Source organism: Periplaneta americana, chromosome 5 (genome assembly GCF_040183065.1).
Source record: "Periplaneta americana isolate PAMFEO1 chromosome 5, P.americana_PAMFEO1_priV1, whole genome shotgun sequence".
In the NCBI taxonomy this organism is placed as follows: Eukaryota; Metazoa; Arthropoda; class Insecta; order Blattodea; family Blattidae; genus Periplaneta; species Periplaneta americana.
In genome coordinates this window covers 80,698,517-80,720,177 of record NC_091121.1, presented here as the reverse complement: position 1 = coordinate 80,720,177, position 21,661 = coordinate 80,698,517, and the positions used below count along the sequence as shown (strand labels likewise).

At 35.0% G+C, this 21,661-nt stretch overlaps 1 protein-coding gene across 11 annotated transcripts in view; it reads left to right on the top strand.

Moving 5' to 3' along the window:
- Positions 1-21,661, top strand: part of LOC138699868 (uncharacterized) — a 42,681-nt gene that overhangs the window by 1,149 nt on the left and 19,871 nt on the right. For 3 of the 11 annotated variants that reach the window (XR_011332104.1, XM_069826066.1, XM_069826061.1), the window contains exons 2-3: positions 5,225-5,387; positions 19,603-21,509. The gene's annotated coding sequence lies outside the window, so the exon portion shown is untranslated. Of the gene's footprint in view, positions 1-466; positions 813-1,387; positions 2,000-5,224; positions 5,388-7,690; positions 21,510-21,661 lie in introns of those variants that run through there. The other 8 variants (XR_011332103.1, XM_069826063.1, XR_011332105.1 and 5 more) reach the window with 6 other exon arrangements.

Genomic DNA, 21,661 nt, shown 5'->3' with positions numbered 1-21,661 from the left:
TTATTAAATCTCAAAACCGTTTTCGTTCTCAACTTAAGCCTAAAATGTTGACGCAGATAGGTTATGTTAACATGGTAAATTCTCTTCACATAAAAATAACACAGTTTTATTTATTATTCCTGCCACATTATGCAACACATAAATGGAACTTATGCACATATTACATTGAATAAAATTTTAATTGTATTATTTATTTGTTCCCTACTTTACTGGGTTGTAATGAATTGTATTTATCTAACCTACCAGATTAACACACAACTGTACATACACTAATTTCATAGGAGGGACTGTGGTAAATTTTGTACCTACAAGTAAGGAAGGTAGACGTGCTAAATTAAAATCACAATATAAATAATTCTTCTTTATTAAACCTCAAAATAGCTTCCATTCCAAACTTAAAATGTTGATGCAACCAGGTTATGTTACCATGTAAAACTCCGTTCACATTAAAATAACGCAGTTTTGTAATTATTTCTGCAACATATTATGCAATAAGAAGTGTGAAGGGGTCTTATACACACATTACACTAAATAAAATTGAGCGCCGACACGCTCTAAAGTAATATCTTTCTCTCAGCTCCGTATACTCAAATAGAAAAGCCCGACTCATCGAATGACGTCACACAACCTGCATTACGGCCTGGTCTAGATCACGATGGCAGTGATCTAGCCCTTTCACATTCGATACTGAGGAGGCTGAGTTCACTAAGTCTGTCTTGGGTCATAGAATTCCACAGATAGTTCTTTGTAAGTTTTAGCTTCGAAAATGATCGTTCGGCTGAAGAAACAGTATCCGGAATAGTTAGAAATAGGTAAAATGCCGTGCATAAGTCTGGAACTCTAGCAGCTATGATTGAATTTTCTATTATAGATTTGTTAATTCGGATACAGAAGTTAATGAGGCTATTTTTTTCAGAGCTTTTCTGAAACCTATTACCTGGTCTGGGAATTCACTGGATAAATCTTCCTCATATTCATTTTGAACAACCACTGCTGCATTATGAATCTCTTAGTCAGAAGCAGAATTTAGAAATATTGGGGAAATAATTTTGAAGAAATGGTTAACATTATGCATACCGTCAAATCTGTTTTTTAATTGAGCTACAATAAAGTCCAAATAACCATTAAAAACAGTGGTTCTGAAATACATCTTTGGATCTACTAGCCGCTCGTCCTGGTACAATTCATCAAAATGTTTTTTTACTTTTCGAATTCTTTAATTTTCAAATTGTGGTGGAATGTCCCAGCTCTTTGCCAAAAATGTAGCTGATGACATTGCTTCTTCAAAATTATTGCGAGATAAATTATCGGCTGCATTCTGAATAAGAGAACACACTTTATCAAGCTCTAATTTTCCGATTGCATAATTTGTGATGCTAGATTAGTACATTCTAGAATCTTTGATTGCAACACTAAATTTGAAAAATGAATTGAAAATTCTCTAATTGGTTTTTCAAAGCAATAGCTTGTTCTCCTTCTTCCTTTTTTTAGATATCAATATTAATTTTGACAGAGCCTTAAGTACATCGACATAAGCATAACGCAGGGCTTTAACAGACTGGTATCTCTAAGACCAACATGCTGGGCAAAGTTTTTTTAAGGTATGAAAAGATACCAAATGTTCCCATCTTTTAATACTATGACTGAAGAAAAGATACAACATTTCCACTGTGTCATAAAAGGATCTAACTTCTTGAATTCCATATGCAGCATCGTTAAGTACTAGATTTAAATTATGCGCTGCACAATGTACATATTTTGCGGTTCTTTGTCTTTGTTCAATTCTCGTTCTGACACCTTTGTTTACGCCTCACATATTGGCACAACTGTCATGCTCCTGACCACGTGTCCCTTTTCTTAAAAGTGTCCCTTTTCATCTATTGCACTGAGTAGTTCCTTCTCTATTCTTAATGCACTTTGACCTTTCATTTCGCGAAAACCTAAGAAGCTTTCATTCATCTTCACGTCACAAGGCTTTCCAGTTACATCATGTGAAACTGTAACGTATCTAAATGTCTGACTTAATTGTTCTTTTTTTTTGTTATGTCCTGTGTTGTATCGAAAAGAATGGGGCAGCTTTAATGTCATTAATAATTTCTTTTTCAACTGCATGGGATAAAACATTTATTAACTCATTTTGAATAGAAGGTACTTTTGTGTATATTTTGGATCGTAGGCCTATTTTGCGAGAAGTTCGATGATTGCTAAAAAGTTTCCACTTTTTTATTTTTCAATTTGTTCCCTATGTCCCCAAAAAACTAGATTATTGGATGCCAGAGTTAATGTCACATTCACGATATGCTCAAGGACCTGTTTCCATATGTTTTCACTTTTCTTTAATTCTGAATCCATACCCACGTCAACTGTGTTTTTCTTACGCCACGAATTGAAAACGACGCATGCGTTCAAATGTGCGTAACTAGTTTTGTGTCGCACTATACTTTTGGTTAACCATCTCCAATCTCGGACCCCTTCCCTCCAAGCTGAAGACTACTTCTGCTGTCCAAAGAGTCCATGTCCATGGTTTACAATAAACAGAGTCATTTTTAATTGAATAACACAACCATTCTCTCCTAATTCTTTGCCCTGTCAATGTGAATTTATCGTAATATTTCGCGGAAAAGCTTCTGTTATCCTGCTTATTATCTTTAGGGAAAGGACCCGCTGGCTCTGGCTGATAAGGATTTTGTCTAACAAAGAACTTTTTTGTTTCATTATCTACTTCTAACTCATATTCTGCACGATCATTTGAATACTCTACAACTGCGATATTGGTAGGCCTAATTACATTTAAGGCAATTTTGTTACAATCTTCTTTTTCGCTAATGCTTTCACAATTGCTGTCTCTACTAACATCTATTTCTATATCACTTTTCACTTCAGACGCGCACTCACTTGTGGCACTGCAAACATTTGTAACTGTTGAGCTAGCACTACTACTAGGACCAGAAAGAGAAAAAACATTACTTATTTTCACTAATTTGTTTATTTCTTTTTCTAACTCTCACTTCTTCTTTCTTTTCTGTGCACCACTTAGATGTTCGTACTTAACTTTAAACGGTTTCATTTTTCAGTACTATACTGTCTATATTCTCTAATAATAATTTACTGGATTAAAACACAGAAAAATATACAAATAAAATTAAATTTAAAACTGTTCAAATAAAGTTGGAAAAATATCACACCGACCACACAACAGACATTTACTTCCCGCAAAGAGAGCTCTTTCCAAACTGAGTAAAGTTGATTGACCGTTACTACACAAACATCTTGTTGGATAATTTATTGGCATTATAAATTTGAACAAAAACCCATTCTGTTGTTGTCGAATAAATGTATAACAAAAGTTAAACGTTCAGAGAAAAATGTGCATAAAACCAACTTAGGTAATACACTACTTATCAAGAAAATACAATTCTACAACTAAAATATGATATTTTGGTATCAATTTTCATTGTTGTCATTATGATAAAATAACTTTGCGCTGCTCTTTTGTGAGGACTGAGAGTGATGCCGCACACCACGTGTAATATGTGTTATGCGACCAGGCTGTTGGCAAGGACGCAGGGCAAGCATTGTTTAAAGCTTTGCTGGATTCAACAACATAGTCCGATTCTATGAAACCGTCGTGAATAATGATCTGACCAGTTCCATGCAGGCTGCAATTAATTGGCTTTTTTTTTATACTTTTTCTTTCTTTTTTTGCATGGTGTTTGCAGGCCCGCCTGCATTGCAGGCCCGCCTGCATTGCAGGCCCTGCAGACCCTAACGTTATGCCGCTGTATGGAATTTAATATTTAAATTGACCTTTTCCCATGAACTATGATTGTGAATTTCTATTTTTTTTGTTTTTATAAATTTCCCAATTGGTCTCTAAGATAACAATTTCAAAAATACAAAAATATTAATACAATGAAGTGGAAAGATATTGCAAAATTTAAATAGTTCTCGACATGAGTTCCTGTTTCCTGTTCCATTTATTACACTATGTAGGCTTATCCTCCTTTGTAATTTGAAAACACTTTCACTTCCTTGGTCATTTCTCCCAAAAAGTTACACCAGACCTTAATTAGGAATTAAAATGAGGAAATAGATATTTGTAACATGTATAAACTCACTTTTTCTCTTAGTGATTGAATTAAAAAAGAAATGGAACTAAGTTTTCATATTAACGATCTAATGTTGCCATTTCATTTAATGCATTCATTTATGTGGATACCTTTAAACTTTCAATGTATCTTCAAGGCTGTTTGGGGGGGGGGGACAGAGAACTTAGGTGGAAGGCCCTGGTTCCCTATTTTTTTTATTATCTTTTTAGGGAGAGAAAGACAGAAAATATTCAGACAAGATTTATTTATATGAAAGAATAATTCTATTAAGTCACATATTATTGAAAATTATGTTTGCAACAAGTTTGGACTTTACATTTTGTCACTCTCCCTGTCAGTGTAACATCTGGAGAATGTGGGTTGAGTAAACTGAAGTTGATCAAGAGTCAATTGCGAACACGTTAGGTTAAGAAAAACTCAACAATCTAACAATGCTAGCCACTGAGTGTAAACTGATTTCAGAGATATTCATTAGTGAGTCACAGAATAGTTTTTATTTGCTAAAGTGAGCTGATTCAAGATGCTTCAAAATCTCAAACATTAGAATTAGATTCTGACTAAAGTAGCCTACTTCTCAATATCTTCTAGAGATGTGATGTTTTAGTTGGGATGCTACTATACAACAATTAATTAGGCTACATTACAGTGACTAAGTTATATCCATGTAGAGTATTAATTTTTCTTAAATATATTTTTATATTTTCAATAAAGTATGCCTATATTTATTATTAAAATTACATTTTTTACTGATTGTAAGACCAATTATTATGCATGTTTATGTTTATAAACTGAGGGTATTTTATTTCTCTTGCCCAAGTAATATTTCAGTTTCAGTAACAAACATGGTTACCAAATATTATAATACAATGTCTTTAGTTCGTCTTAGTTTGTAATTTAACTCAACAAGCAGTCTTCTATTTTCTAAATGTGATTTTAACCAAAATTTCCTTTAATTACATAGGTACAAAGTTCAGAGAGAAAAATATGAATGTTTAATGCATCACAGACTTTTGTTAGGTCATTCATTAAGATCATAACACCCATTTAATGTGATAATCTGAAAGATAAGTTTTATTCAAACTTTATTTCATACATATGTCATTTCATGTTTGCAGGATACTTGATAATGTTCGAGACAATATCGTTTCCAACCTGAAGAGAGTGGATCTTGTCACGAGGAAAGACATACATAATATCAGAAGTTCTTTCAACATTGAATTAGGGATGGACGTCGCCACCACAATGATCCAACAAGTGTTGAACTTTGGGTGAATGAGTGTAAGACGAATGAAAAAAACCCAGTGTTATTTTACAAAAAGCAAGGTGTAGATATGGAGGGAAGTGATTTAAATGCAGAATATTTTTGCATTATATGATGAAAGGGTGATGGAACGGAGAAAAATTCTCTCCGGTGCCGGGATTTGTACCCGGGTTTTCAGCTCTACGTGCTGATATTTTATCCACTAAGCCAAGCCGGATACAACCCTGACGCCGGTTAGAATCGTCTCAGATTAAGCTCCATCTCTTGGGTTCCCTCTAGTGGCCGCCCTCTACACTACGTCATAGATGTCTATGAACGCAGGACCGAAGTCCATACATGTGTTGAGGTGCACTCGAGTGAGTGACTGGTTGGCCGGGATCCGACGGTATAGGCGCCGTCTTAAATCACAAAGTGATTTATTACGCATATCATATATATTTTGATGTACCGAAGTACATATGATATTTCCATGCAGATATTCTGCATCATCATATGATGAAAGAGTGATGGAACGGAGAAAAATTCTCTCCGGCGCCGGGATTTGAACCTGGGTTTTCAGCTCTACGTGCTGATGCTTTATCCACTAAGCCACGCCGGATACAACCCCGACGCCGGTTAGAATCGTCTCAGATTAAGCTCCATCTCTTGGGTTCCCTCCAGTGGCCGCCCTCTACACTACGTCATAGATGTCTATGAACACAGGACCGAAGTCCATACATGTGTTGAGGTGCACTCGAGTGAGTGACTGGTTGGCCGGGATCCGACGGTATAGGCGCCGTCTTAAATCACAGTGATTTATTACGCATATCATATATATTTTGATGTACCGAAATACATATGATATTTCCATGCAGATATTCTGCGTCATCATATGATGAAAGAGTGATGGAACGGAGAAAAATTCTCTCCGGCACCGGGATTTGAACCCGGGTTTTCAGCTCTACGTGCTGATGCTTTATCCACTAAGCCACGCCGGATACAACCCTGACGCCAGTTAGAATCGTCTCAGATTAAGCTCCATCTCTTGGGTTCCCTCTAGTGGCCGCCCTCTACACTACGTCATAGATGTCTATGAACGCAGGACCGAAGTCCATACATGTGTTGAGGTGCACTCGAGTGAGTGACTGGTTGGCCGGGATCCGACGTATAGGCGCCGTCTTAAATCACTTTCCGACGGTATAGGCGCCGTCTTAAATCACAAAGTGATTTATTACGCATATCATATATATTTTGATGTACCGAAGTACATATGATATTTCCATGCAGATATTCTGCGTCATCATATGATGGAAAAGTGATGGAACGGAGAAAAATCCTCTCTGGCGCCGGGATTTGAACCCGGGTTTTCAGCTCTACGTCGGATCCCGGCCAATCAGTCACTCACTCGAATGCACCTCAACACATGTATGGACTTCGGTCCTGCGTTCATAGACATCTATGACGTAGTGTAGAGGGCGGCCACTAGAGGGAACCCAAGAGATGGAGCTTAATCTGAGACGATTCTAACCGGCGTCGGGGTTGTATCCGGCGTGGCTTAGTGGATAAAGCATCAGCACATAGAGCTGAAAACCCGGGTTCAAATCCCGGCGCCAGAGAGAATTTTTCTCTGTTCCATCACTCTTTCATCATATGATGACGCAGAATATCTGCATGGAAATATCATATGTACCTCGGTACATCAAAATATATATGATATGCGTAATAAATCACTTTGTGATTTAAGACGGCGCCTATACCGTCGGATCCCGGCCAACCAGACACTCACTCGAGTGCACCTCAACACATGTATGGACTTCGCTCCTGCGTTCATAGAAATCTATGACGTAGTGTAGAGGGCGGCCACTAGAGGGAACCCAAGAGATGGAGCTTAATCTGAGACGATTCTAACCGGCGTCGGGGTTGTATCCGGCGTGGCTTAGTGGATAAAGCATCAGCACGTAGAGCTGAAAACCCGGGTTCAAATCCCGGCGCTGGAGAGAATTTTTCTCCGTTCCATCACTCTTTCATCATATGATGACGCAGAATATCTGCTTGGAAATATCATATGTACTTCGGTACATCAAAATATATATGATATGCGTATTAAATCACTTTGTGATTTAAGACGGCGCCTATACCGTCGGATCCCGGCCAACCAGTCACTCACTCGAGTGCACCTCAACACATGTATGGACTTTGGTCCTGCGTTCATAGACATCTATGACGTAGTGTAGAGGGCGGCCACTAGAGGGAATCCAAGAGATTGAGCTTAATCTGAGACGATTCTAACCGGCGTCGAGGTTGTATCCGGCGTGGCTTAGTGAATAAAGCATCAGCACGTAGAGCTGAAAACCCGGGTTCAAATCCCGGCGCCGAAGAGAATTTTTCTCCGTTCCATCACTCTTTCATCATATGATGACGCAGAATATCTGCATGGAAATATCATATGTACTTCGGTACATCAAAATATATATGATATGCGTAATAAATCACTTTGTGATTTAAGACGGCGCCTATACCGTTGGATCCCGGCCAACCAGTCACTCACTCGAGTGCACCTCAACACATGTATGGACTTCGGTCCTGCGTTCATAGACATCTATGACGTAGTGTAGAGGGCGGCCACTAGAGGGAACCCAAGAGATGGAGCTTAATCTGAGACAATTCTAACCGGCGTCGGGTTGTATCCGGCTTGGCTTAGTGGATAAAGCATCAGCACGTAGAGCTGAAAACCCGGGTTCAAATCCCGGCGCCGGAGAGAATTTTTCTCCGTTCCATCACTCTTTCATCATATGATGACGTAGAATATCTGCATGGAAATATCATATGTACTTCGGTACATCAAAATATATATTTTTGCATTATTTTAATGAATTCTGCACAGTCTGAAATGCTACAAAAGTTTGGGGGGAACATTGTATGTGTTGACAGTACACATGGTCTCAACTCATACGATTTTGAAATGACCACAGTATTAGTCATAGATGAATTTTATGAAGGATTTCCTGTTGCAACAATGTTTAATAACAGGAAAGATACACATATCCATGAGATCTTTTTTGGAAAAATTAAGGAACGTACTGGGCAAATAGAAGCTAATGTGCTTATGACAGATATCACAAACATATTCTACAGTGCATGGGTTAGTAGAATGGGAGCTGTGCCACATCAACTTTATTGCTCATGCCATGTTGATCGAGCATGGCAGCAAAATTTAAATGAGGTAAATGATTCTGAAAAAAGGAAGTGGATTTACAAAACCTTTAAGTATTTACAAGTTACTTTAGAAAAAAAATGAATTCAAGCTTGGTTTTGACAATTTCTTACAATCACTATATGAAGACGAGAACACTAAAAGCATGGCAGAATACCTCAGAATGCATTATTATAACAATACTGAAAAATGGGCATATTGTTTTCGAAAACTGTGCAAAATCAACACCAACATGCATCTTGAGAATATGCATAAGATAATTAAATATGTATACTTTGAGGGGAAAAAAATAAGAAGATTAGATAAAGCTCTTCATGTTTTACAAAAATTCATGAGAGACAAAGTGGTTGATCGAATTATTAAACTCACCAAAGGGAAAATAAGTGTACATCACAGTGCAATAGAAATAAGACACAAGAGTGCATTGTCACTTGATTATGAAATTGAAAAAACTGATAATGATGACTACATCCTAAGTGTCCTGACGAAGATTTTGTTGTATCAAAAAGAATGACCACTTCATGCTGCAAATTAAAATGTGAATGCTGTCATATCTGTGTACATACATATGAGTGCTCATGTATAGATTTCAATTTAAAAGCTACAATATGCAAGCACATACACTATGTATCCATGAAAATGAAAGAAGAAAATCCATCACAATCACCACAGGATGAAATACATGCTGATGAAGTGAATAATCTCATAAAACAGGTATCAACGTCAAGAACACATGAAATTATAATAAAAGAAATTGAACAATCCTTGAACGTTATTAGAAGTAATTTACAGAGAAGAGTTCATAGTAAGGATGAACTGAATTTAATTCTAAATAATGTGAAAACTGCTGCATCAATAACTGGATTGTCTAAATCACATGTTCCATTGAAGGAATGTGCAGAAAATTCAGAAGAACCAGCCAATAAGAAGGTTGAAAAGCAGTTCTTCTTTTCAACTAGGCCTAAAGGAAAGAAAGGGAAGAAGAAGGAGAAAATGAAGAAGCCAAGCAAGGAAGACATCACTGTTATTAAAGAATCTTTAACTGACACTGTACATGTTTCCACAAATGCCTCTAATGATCACAATTATACTAACATCAGATAACTTTCCCACATCACTAGATCATACAAGATCATTACCAGTGTCCTATTTCTGAACATAGTGTGAAAATATATCATATAGCCTAAATAAAGAAATAGAGAATATAATACATAATCCAATTAAGCAAGACAAGAATACTTCATTTTGTTTCCAAATGAACTATTGAGTAATAACATCCACTAATTGAGTATTCTTTTAACTTGTATTTAAATGTATATTGGGAATTTATGCATTTTATATTTTATGGCAGTTTCCTGAAATACTGCCATCAAGCTATTTGTTATAAGTGGTTGCACAGTTTCCCCAAACCGTAATTTCATAGGACATGTGGGGTTATTTTACTCGATAGTAGTTGGTTCTAAGTAATTTTGTGTCTTTTAGATCTTTAATTCTTTTCATAAGATAGACCTGATGAGATCTTTTTGCATACTTTGTATATATGCTTCTCCCATGCAATGTGACTATCAGTTTTTAATTCCAGAAAGTTTGTGCTGCTTACCTGACATGTGACATCTTTTATTGTGTCTGTATCTATGATTATACTAATAGGAATATTATTTTTGGATTGAGCTGTCTGCAATACCATACTATGTAGTTTGTTTTCTTTTATTGAAAAGACTATTATTTTGTTACTTTGCAGTGTGTAGTTTCTAAGTTTTGCATGTTGGTTCCAACATTCAATCCTATTTTACCAGAATATTAGAGGAATAGTGCTCCTTTTGTGTGCATCCTCAGCATGTAGGCTACAATCTTTACCCATTGTGTCGTATCTGGTACTGGTAGTCCTTTATTAGTCTGTGTAGTATTCCACATATTTCATATTGGCACATTATATCTAGTGGGTAACTATGATACAATTCACACAATTGAAAGTTTTTGCGAGATCAAGAAGTATACAAATATTTTTTTATATGGTTATCTCAGCAGTTACACTCGTATAATCTGTAGTTTCAGTTACTGTTGATGTGTTTTTTAAACCCAAATTTATAATTTATCATAGTTTATAATGTTATGCTGTTTTAGAAATAATATAGTAATTGATTTATGTTTTTTTTTTAACAACCTTGGATAACACAGATGCTAGTTGGGCAGTAGTTTGATGTATTACTTTTTTTTCCTCCCTTTTTATGGATTGCCTTTATATGGAATTTTTTTTAGGCAATATGGAAATATTTCTACTGAAATAGATCCATTTATATCTATTAGAGGTTCTATTATGATCAATATACACTGTTTGAGGAGTATGGAAGATATTTCGCCAGGTCCTGTTGCATTTTTATTTTTTTTCTATAGTCTTCAATAGTGTATTTCTTTTACTTTCATAAACATTGCTTCTATAATATTTTTTCAGTTTATAGAGGATCATATTATATGTATATCGTTCATTAGATAATTTATAGTGCCTAGAAATTTGTTATTGAAAATATCACCAGTCAATTTAGGGTCTTTTGTTATTACATTGTTTTCTATTCTATATTATCTACTCTTTTTTCTGATTTGTCTCGTTCTTTATTAATGAATATCCGTAACAATTTGGATGTATTGTTAGATTTTTTATACTTTTGTAAGTACTGGTATTTTGCCTTTGTTTCTGTTATTCAATTTCTTATACAGTATTATTTTTTTAATTAAATAATTCCCTTTATCCCTTATCTTTTACATTCTTTGGCTTCATATAGTTGTCATAGTAGAATTTTACCCTCTATTTTACTGATTTAATGTCATAGTTTGTCCATTATTGTATGTATATATATTGATTTATTTATTTCTGGACATGCAGCATTAAAATAGAAATTAAAGGTAGAATAGAATTTAGTCTATTTGTTCTTCACATCTATCCAGATTAAATATGGTTCCATTAAGGTACCAGTACGGTATAAATTTATTAAATAGAATAATGAATGTATAATGATCACTTATTGCTTATGTAGACCTATTGATTTATAGTTAATGTTATAATAAATATTATTGATCTGTTATAATGTTATAGGCCTACAATAATATCAAGTCACACATGTATATAGATTTTCTTCGTAGTTTTTGGATCGACTGTTTTGTCATGAAGTAATTTCACAGTCTACTATACAGTCACGAAGCTTGAGTTTTGAGGGTGCTAGAAACAATAGACTGTGACGGTACTATTTTGCATTGCCTGTAATGAGGCGATATTAGCGATCCTAGTGGTGAGCAACTATCTAATGTTTGCAAATTTACTACGTATTGAGCTTCGCGACTGTATATACTAGACTGTGGTAATATCCCAGTATAAATATTCATACAGTAAGGAAACTGTGTGTTAATAGGGGTATGGCAACATGTTAGCTGAGCATCACGAGCGTGACTGGTGCAAATGACTATAGGCCTAACTACATGCTCACCGTATCTATAACTTGGAAAAATACATACATCACAGAATATGTAATATTAAATAAAACGGTGGACATCTTGCATGTCTGACATCTTAAATTTAAACAAAGGAACAATATGAAAAGCATAGAGTTTTATTTAATTGGCACTAATTTCAAATGTTAACTTAATCTGTAATTTAATATCCTGCAGGCCCTATTATAAGTTCAGTGACTCCAAAATGATTCATTGAAAGGTTAATATCACTGATTTTATTAAAGAGAAACATGACAAATCAATAGAATAGAAACATCATTAGCATACAATAAATTCAATTCAGCAATTATAAATAAAAAATATGTACATACACATACTGTGATATTACCAGTAACTGATGAAAGCTGTAATTCACACTTTTTAACAACACCTGAGAGTGTAGTAACTTTAGGCAAGCAAAAGTTTAGGATTTTTAAGAACTCATAAAGGCCTCGTATTCGACACTCCAATTGGGAAACGTGAATATACGAGATGTCCAAGAATACCGTCAAGTACACCTGTCTAGTTCTTTTTAAGCATTGTTTTATGCAAACTTTAACATCAGTGTCATATTGCGTGTCGGATATTTGGGTATATCAGTATCCCGTTGAGTATTGTTGAAATTCTGTTTTTAATGTCATGTGTTACAAATCATTTGTGTTCATGTCCATAACTAATTTGGATTTTGTTTTAATATGTATGACATTGGTGATTAAGGCAGTGATAAATCATGGTGTGTAAATTTCCAATCCAATATTTGGCTTAGTGACTGAGGAAAATCATAAAAAAACTTAGTCAGGGGTCCCGAATGCGAGTCTCAAACGTTACCGTCTGAGCGATCTTGTTTAGTTTTAATTAACGAGTTCTTATTGGAATTCATAAACTGGCTGTTTTGTAAGTGTTGCGTGCAAGGACAGCAATTTGCACTTGAATATTTTATATTAGCAAGTTCTCAAGCCATGTTCATTTTTTTCACTTGAAATCATTACAGCAGAATTTAACTTAGTGATTGAACGAAACAAAAAGATAACCATGTTAAGAAAACACGCCAAGCAGAAGGCAGTAGGACTACTCTAAAATATGATTTTTTGGAGAAAGCGAAAAAATGCAACTCTGGGTTTCGTCCTTTGCTGTTGCTGCTGCAATCCTGAACAATATGGTCCCTTCGAAGCCCTCATTCTTCAAATAAATTTTTCGCTTCTGTATCCCATAACATATAAACAACAGAGTTTCCCCGTAGTGTTAGTTATTTGCTGCTTGGATTGCTGGTTGTATGCATGTGCATGTCTGTCTGACAGAAAAAGTGACGAAGTTTCCTTTCTGTATGAATACTTATACTGTGGTAATATTGCAAAGATTCATTAATAGACGTATCGTTAAAACTATTATTTCTTCATGTATTCATTCAGTGTCACTTGTCATAATTCCTATTCCTCAGATAAATGTGGCTGCAATATTGTACAGTATATATTTATTAAATACAGTAATGTATATGTTGTCACTATTATTTCTTTATGTAGGCCTTGTATTTGTCCATTAATAATTACAAACAACACCCTCAAAGTGAGAGTCCAAGTTTCACAACCATACAGAACAACTGGTAATATGTTTCAGACATGAAACTTACATTAAAGAAAACTGCTATGGGCAATAATAATATAACTTCCTATTACTCAAAAAAGGCATGAATAAATGTGGGGGAAAATTATTGTATTGATAGAAAATAATTATTATTACTGAAGAATGTGAATAAGTTGATTGGAAATCCTTAAGAGAATCTTTGATGATAGGCCTGCCAGTTATAATACTTTTCAACATTGGACAGTGGGACGGATTTCGATTCTAGCCAGAACAAAATCAATTTTCATATGTTCTCATTTTTATGCGTGTCCCATCTCAAATTGTTGCTCATGAATCACAGAATGCTTATTTGTGAGAGAGAAGCTTTGACACTAAACATACGGACGTCACATAATGATGTTGATGATTCCCCTTCGTAACCAGTTTTATCACTCAGTCACGTTGAGATAGTGTAAGAAGCAACTTGTTTTCTGTGATCTTAGAGTGAAATATTTTGTGCTTCTGAAATGGAAAATGAAGAACAAGGTTTGTAGATAATTAGTATATAAATTTTATGTTCATAATAACTTTGAATTTATAGATACGACATGTTAAATTAAGGGCGGCAAATGCGATTTTTTTAAAACTATTATCGAAGTAAACATTGACTTATAATAGGAGGGTCACATTTATTTTTGTCAGAATGAAGGTTTAAGTATGCACTTTAAGACTAACGTAGTTTCATTTGCTCCTACTGACCACCCTGCATGTGGTTAATTTTTTTCAGATTCGGAACCGCTACGGTGATTTCGCGCAGTGATCTATTTCCAATACTTGCCAATAAAAGTGGCGACTTAGATGAACTATATAGATATGTTTTGAACAAATTATGTATTGAAACATGTGATTCGAATAGTGAGAAGTGCATTCGTAATATTTTGAAAAATATAAATTATAAATAATTTTAACAGGCATTGGATGCAGTGCCACCATAAAAAAGGAGTACAGTATTTAAAAAAAAAAAAAAAAACATTGTTCTTGGCTATATGTTAATTTAAATTTACCACATACAGTGATAAGAGTCCAGCAAATCTGAACTTCATCAGCCATCAACAAGTTCTGGGAGGGGAAGGCCAAAGAAACTTTTTGAGGAATGTACAGATCGAGGGAAACGAAAAAAAAATCCAATCATTAGGTGACAGGCCCCCAAATCAGGAATTAGTTTTTGCAGCAAAATATTGTCTACAAGCATCTTAAGAGGGATGCTGCAGGAATGTTGAAGGAGGGACAGAAATCACTCCAAAGAGAGCAACTAAAATAAAACAGGCTTTTCACTCACCCCCTACAATTAGACTGTATTTAGGCCAGAAGGCTTTGGTATTAGTTATTGAAAACAAACTAACAAAGCAACAATATCTGAACATTTGGAAAGGTGTCAAACTTAGAAACTCAGATATATATCCGTCTTATCAGATCATTAAAAAGAAGAAGGCAGGAATGTTATCCACCTGAAAATTAAACAATTATTACGAAATGTTCTGCAGAAATTGAAGTTCATGCTATTTTGAAAACTACAATTGAGCGTCTAGCAGTATTTCAAAAGGAAGTTCTAGAAGCAAATTTGTCAGGGCAAGAAGAAATTTACACCTATTATTAAATGGGGTTGCGATGGAAGTAGCAGTCACGGCACATACAAACAACGCTTTGTAGAATTTTATGAAGAAAAGCATCTTTTAGATGCAGACATGTTTTTAATATCGTTAGTCCCATTGCAGCTTTATGCATCCTCTATTGGCAATAAAGAATGAAGTTTTGTGGCAAAATCCGAGGTCTTCTTCTACAAGGTTTTTGCAGGCCTATAAAATTATTAATGGCTAAAGAAACTTCCAAGGTGACAATCACAGAAGTTACTGCAATTGAACAGCAGATAAATTCCCTTGTTCCTATTCAAATACCAGTAAATGAATATGAATTAAATGTTATCCCTACACTTATAATGACAATGATTGACGGAAAAATATGCAGTACATTAACTGAAGAATCAACGCAGAAGTGCTGTTTGTGGAGCAATACCAAAAGATATGAACAACCTATATCTTTCATGTGATTATCCCGGTGATCAGTCAAATTAGAGATTCGATTTATCACCTCTTCATGTCTATATAAAATTTATGGGATGTCTCTTGCATATTTCTTATAGGCTACAAATTAAGAAATGGCAGGTCAGAAGCAACAACAAAGATATTTTTGCAGCTAGAAAAGAAGAAAATTTCGCTCTCAGTTACGGCTTCTTATTGACAAGCCGAAACCTGGTGGCCCTGGACATCAAATGATGGTAATACTGCACTTAGGTTTTTTGAAAATCCACAAATTACAGCCAATATTACGGGCATTAATGAAGACCTCGTTCACAGATTTTCTGTAATTTTATGCACCATTTCATGTGGATATTCAATATCTACTGAGGCGTTGAAGAAGTAGGGTACACAAATGATACAGCCCACTTATATGTACAATTATATTCATGGTACTACATGCCTTCCAGCGTGCATAAAATACTGATACAGGAAGGAAAGATTGCAAAGACTGCAATAGGCTACTTGCTATTGGGATGTTATCTGGAGATGCTCAAGAGGCAAGACACAAAGATTTACGAAAGTACAGGTTAGCTCACAGTGTCCTAGCTCATGAGAGAAACTTAGATGATGTCCTACACATGTTGTTAGTATCTTCTGATCCCATCATATCTCAGATCAATCGGCATCCAAGTCCAAGAAAATGAAAACTGTCAGTTGAGGCAATTAAAGTGCTATAACTACCAGCTGCGAGTGCTCAACTGCAAGCCCAAGATGAGGACGACACTAGCGCTGGAGAAAAAATTACATGGACCTGTCGAGAACATCCGAGTATGAAGCGTTACAGTATCATATTATATGCAAGTGTATTATTTCACTATTAACCCTCTGTATTCGAATTGTGTAATTAGGACAAGTAGAGGAGCTTTCTTTTTAAATATTGTTGATAATGGTGGTGGTAGTATTTTATCCAAATATTTATTTTTATCTTTCCAACTATATTACTACTTAATGCTACAGATTATTTTGAGGAAGAACATGTTTCTTTTTTCTCAGATGTTTTAGGATGATATATCAAAGCCAGTGAAATAGATTACAGATAAATGGTACTATGTACTAAGCATGTAACTGTTTAAATAACTTAATTTTAACTTATTTTCAATCATCAAAATATTATAATGCATCAATTCTTTTAAATATATAAAAATTCCTTTATCAAGACATCCGACTGCCTTTGCATTGTCTATAGAGGTCCAGAATAAAATAACAATTTTACAATCATCAGGTCAGAGAGAAGTAATAAAAAAATCACAATGTAAATTAATAATGAAATTTAGAGATTAGGTATTATGTAAATGGTTATGCAATATTCCTTCATTACTCCAGGACAGTGGTTCCCAAATGTTTTGAAGCGCGGCCTACTTTTGGGCAAGACGTCTTTTTGCGACTACCTCTATTGAACTGGTAGGGTACTTAACCCCTTTCGAAAAATAGAAATAACTTAACTGTAAAATCGAAAACCACGATAATTTTACTCGGAATTAGTGGAAACCACCCAAAGAACCAAAATAGAAAAATATAGTCCAATAATGACATGAAATATTACCTGAAGATTATTTCTAGTAGCCTACTTCGCTGTTATTTTCGAACACATACTTTGAATGGAATGAGTTTTCAAGGCCAAGATGTTAACATAATAATAGCCAGGGATAAAAATCAAAGGATTTATAAAGAAACTTGATTTCTGGTCAATATCATATGACAAAAAGGAATGTGATGGATTTCAGTGCATTAAAGAACTCGTGGAAGATTTAGCTATGTGTGATATGGCAAATACTGAGTTTTTTTTTAATTAAGTTTGCACAATTCTAAACAATTTTTTAGTATTTTCTGGAAGACACTCAGAACAATACAACAGTTACAGATGGGTGCTAAATCCATTTTTAGACAGTTGCTTTCAACTAGCTGAAATTAAAAAAAAAAAAAAGAAATAAATTTAAATATGTACGTATCTACTGATGGACTGTTAAAACTAGGCTTTTTTTTCGCAGAGTGTAGACCAATTGAGGACCGTTTTTGCAAAACTTGCTAACTGAAAAAACTAAATTTTACAGAAGAGACAAAACACTGTAGTAAGCAAATTTTTCTGCTAACTCTCACATAGGAGAAAGCAAGTTTTGAAAAAACGATCACACTTTGACACACTACAATGAAAAGAAATAATCCAATTTTACTAAGACGCCTTTAACATCATGTAGAGGCCTGCCTTATATTAACGAATCCATCAAAATCTCAATTTTGCAAATTTTGCAGTTAGCAAGTTTTGCAAAAAAAGTCCTCAATTATGAATCAAAAGAGTGCTTGAATATCTCGAGATTGCAAAAGAGTTCTTAAATTTTTTTAACATTTGCAACATCATATTTATGCAAAATAAGCTTCATCAAAACAAAGACGAGAAATTTCACTGGACTTGAAAGTGATACAGTGGATCTCCACAAATAGACACAGCAATGGTCCGTGTGTGAGACGAGGTACGAACTCTGTCTTTCTACGGAGTACTGCGGACATTGGTAAACATAAGGGCTGTACAATGTTTTTTGTGGCGTGCAGACCAAATCATAAATAATTAACGTACATAATTTTAAATATACTGTAGTATATGCAAAATATATAACAAAACAACTTCGTGATTAAGTATAATATACCACTTCTGGAGGAAAAACTTTAAATGAATCTACATACAGGGCTTTCATTTCAAAACTTCCCATTCTAACTAGTTATTTAAATTGAATTCAATAATAAAAAAAAAAAAAAACACGTACATTTAGATATTGAGGGGGAAGCCTTAAACCAGGCTTAATTGCATTTTAGAGTTCACCTCCCACCCCCTGCCTCCCCCTACTTTGAAATTTCACATGGCACCCCAATATTTTTATGCTTAAGTGTGAAAGAGCATTCAATTATTTATACACCTCATTCATTTGTTTTCGCATCTTTTCTATCGTCACCTGGCAACCTGGATTGTTGATTAGAGCTGAAGAGAATAAAGCTACAAAAACTTATTGAGCATTTCATGTAATAGTTGTGTTTGTGTAATAAATTATTTTAAAATTGTGTTTACCATTCAAGAGAGAACATAAATCATCCTTATTGATTAAATTGTGAAAATTACACGAAATAAGCTGTATTTTCATACTGCAATTAACAGGTAATAACAAAGCTTCTTATAATCACTACAGAATGCCTCGTATTTAGATGACTTTTGTTTTATCCCATGCACTGTTAGGATCGAAATGTCAAATTCTTGAGCAATGGCTCTGATTGATTCACCTTTTTTAAACCGTTCTAATATTTGTAACTTCTGCTTCAACATAAGCACACATTTTTTGTTCCCTGCCTTGCTGCCAACGTGTATGAGTATCTGCACACTACTGCACTGGTTCAACTGGTTAGCCCTGTGCAGCACGGGATGGGGTGCATTGACTTACCTTGTATCGTGAAATATACGAGAGAGAGTCTATTTGTGGAGTTGCACTGTATCATATTTATCAAATACAGAGTCCAGATTTGAGAGATACTTTCTGAAAAACAGGCATATTTGTAACATAAATAAAATTATTTTTTACTTTACTGTATAACTACTGAAACTTTTTTTATGTTGAATGTTGTACATGCTTCTGAACACACATTAAGTGTATGTTAATAAGGCGTTTTTTATTTTATTTTGTAAATCGTCTCACGGCCCCCAGTTTGGGAACCATTGCTCTAGGATATTTCTTATTTCCTGTAAGTTAAAATGTTGTTGTTGTTTTCTAATGCCAGGCACTTGACAATGAAGTCATTTGACCTCTTGCACTCCAATATTTGTGAAAATGGCAAGTTGTAGCCGATTTAAGTGAACACCATATTTTAACGTTTCAGTGGCTACTTCATTCACACACAACCCCCAGAATGTCTGGAGGACCACACCTGGTGTTGGTTGATGGGTCCATTGGACGTAGCTGGGAGATCTTGTTGATCACCAGCTTTTCCTCCTTAAGCCACTGGAGGACGATTTTAGTGCCATAGCAGGTCAGCACTAGGAACAGAAAAGTAGAAAGAGGAGGAAGGAAAGGGAAATGAACCCCTAGGCCTCGAATGCTCTAATGCCATCGGGATCGTAGAAAGTAAGAGTTCAGTCAGAGGACTGGATAGGAAAGGGTAAAGAGGGAATTAGGTATTGGATAGAGGAAAATTATACCAAATTCAGTCATTAACTCATCAAACTGACCAGTGCTAATTGATGAGTAGCCCCTCCCTTTAGTTCAGCTCGTAAAATTATGCTTACTAATAGCTGCACCACGGGAAGGTAGGGATGGGACATTGGGTATTTGTCCAAGTTGGTTCCTTAAAGCCTTCAATGGGAAGGAATGGAATGTAACAAAGTGCTCATGACCTGAGTGAAGGTTCTGTACAAAAGTGAGGTGCAAAACACGTCAGCTAGAGCTGGACTTTAGCTCGGGGCACTTACAGCAGAGAGGGCGGCAAAGTGTTAACAAAGAGTCTCTCAAAAATGTAAAAATTCTGATTTGCGATAAAATTACTTTAAAGTTTATAATATGCATTCTGAATTTGTAGTAGGCACTTATAAACTAAATTTCTGACTTAGAATAAAGATATCATGATGAAATCTTCACTATAGTATTCCTAAAGAAACCGTAAATTTTTTGACATCATATTAAAAGAGAAAATGACCAAAACTCGATAGCAGATCCCCTTAAGTGGAATATGACTTTTTTTTCCCCCTAAATGTTGATACCAATTTCATCTGTACTCGTATAATTATCCTGTCCATTATATTTGAAATGTTTAATTATTCACATATTAATTTGTTTTGTGTCCCAAAGGTCTATAACCATGTCACTGTTATTTCCTACATGGCTTCTCTTTTTTTAGGTCTTAAGCTGACTGCTTTGTACATTCTACATACCTGCGGCCAATGACATGATGCGCATGTTTAAATGTAGTCGAGCTGCAATGTGGTTGGCTGCCAGAAATAATAATGACGTGGCTATAATAATTTCATCTCTGCTTGAGTTCTTTGCCTCTGCATAGTTGTCAGAGCCAAACTTTCTGATTCGTACAAAAAAGTAGGATCGCTAGTTATTAATAATGACATAGTAAAAAATATGGACTTCATTCTTTTTTGCTTGTTTGAAAGTAATGTAAGCAAAGCGGTAGGTAGGGACCAAGGTTCGGAATAAGAAAAACTATGTTACAACTCAACAGTGATTGAATATAAAGTATCAGTGACGTTCAGTGTTTCATTTGTTTTATTTAGTATAGATGCAGTCACACTATACCTCTTTATTTGTGTTACAAAACCATACTCGCAAGCAGGGTAGTGAGACAATTCAAATCAAATTATTCAACAAATAGAATCACTTTTGTACATTAATTCACTCAAATTATACAAATTATTATGTCAACACTGATTCTCCTAAATTCTGCATTACAGAATGGAGATTAATTAAATCATGCCATGACAGCTCATAGAGGCCCAAGACTATCACACCAACTGTTCACAGTCTCAACAGATGTAAACGATCATCCAACAGTACAGGGGTAAAATGTGGTCAACACACCTGTTAAAGTTGGCTTACAAAACCTCACAATGCTGAGTGAGCATGAATCCCACACCACTGGCCAGAATTTCGTGAGAAAATTTATTTCCCGACGAAGATTCGAACCAGCACTCATTTCATATCACCAGTTCAAGACATGACACCTTAGACCACACAGCTATGGCATAGGACACAGAATGAAGATGCTTCACTGTTAAAAGACTTGTAAGTCTTAAATTGTGCCAATAATTTAACATAGAACAATTTAATTAATTGTTACCATAACAGATATATTCTGTAGGATCAAAAATTAATCTTTACATAGATAGAATAATTTGACGTGAATGAAAAATTATGAAAGCCCAGATAATGAAAAG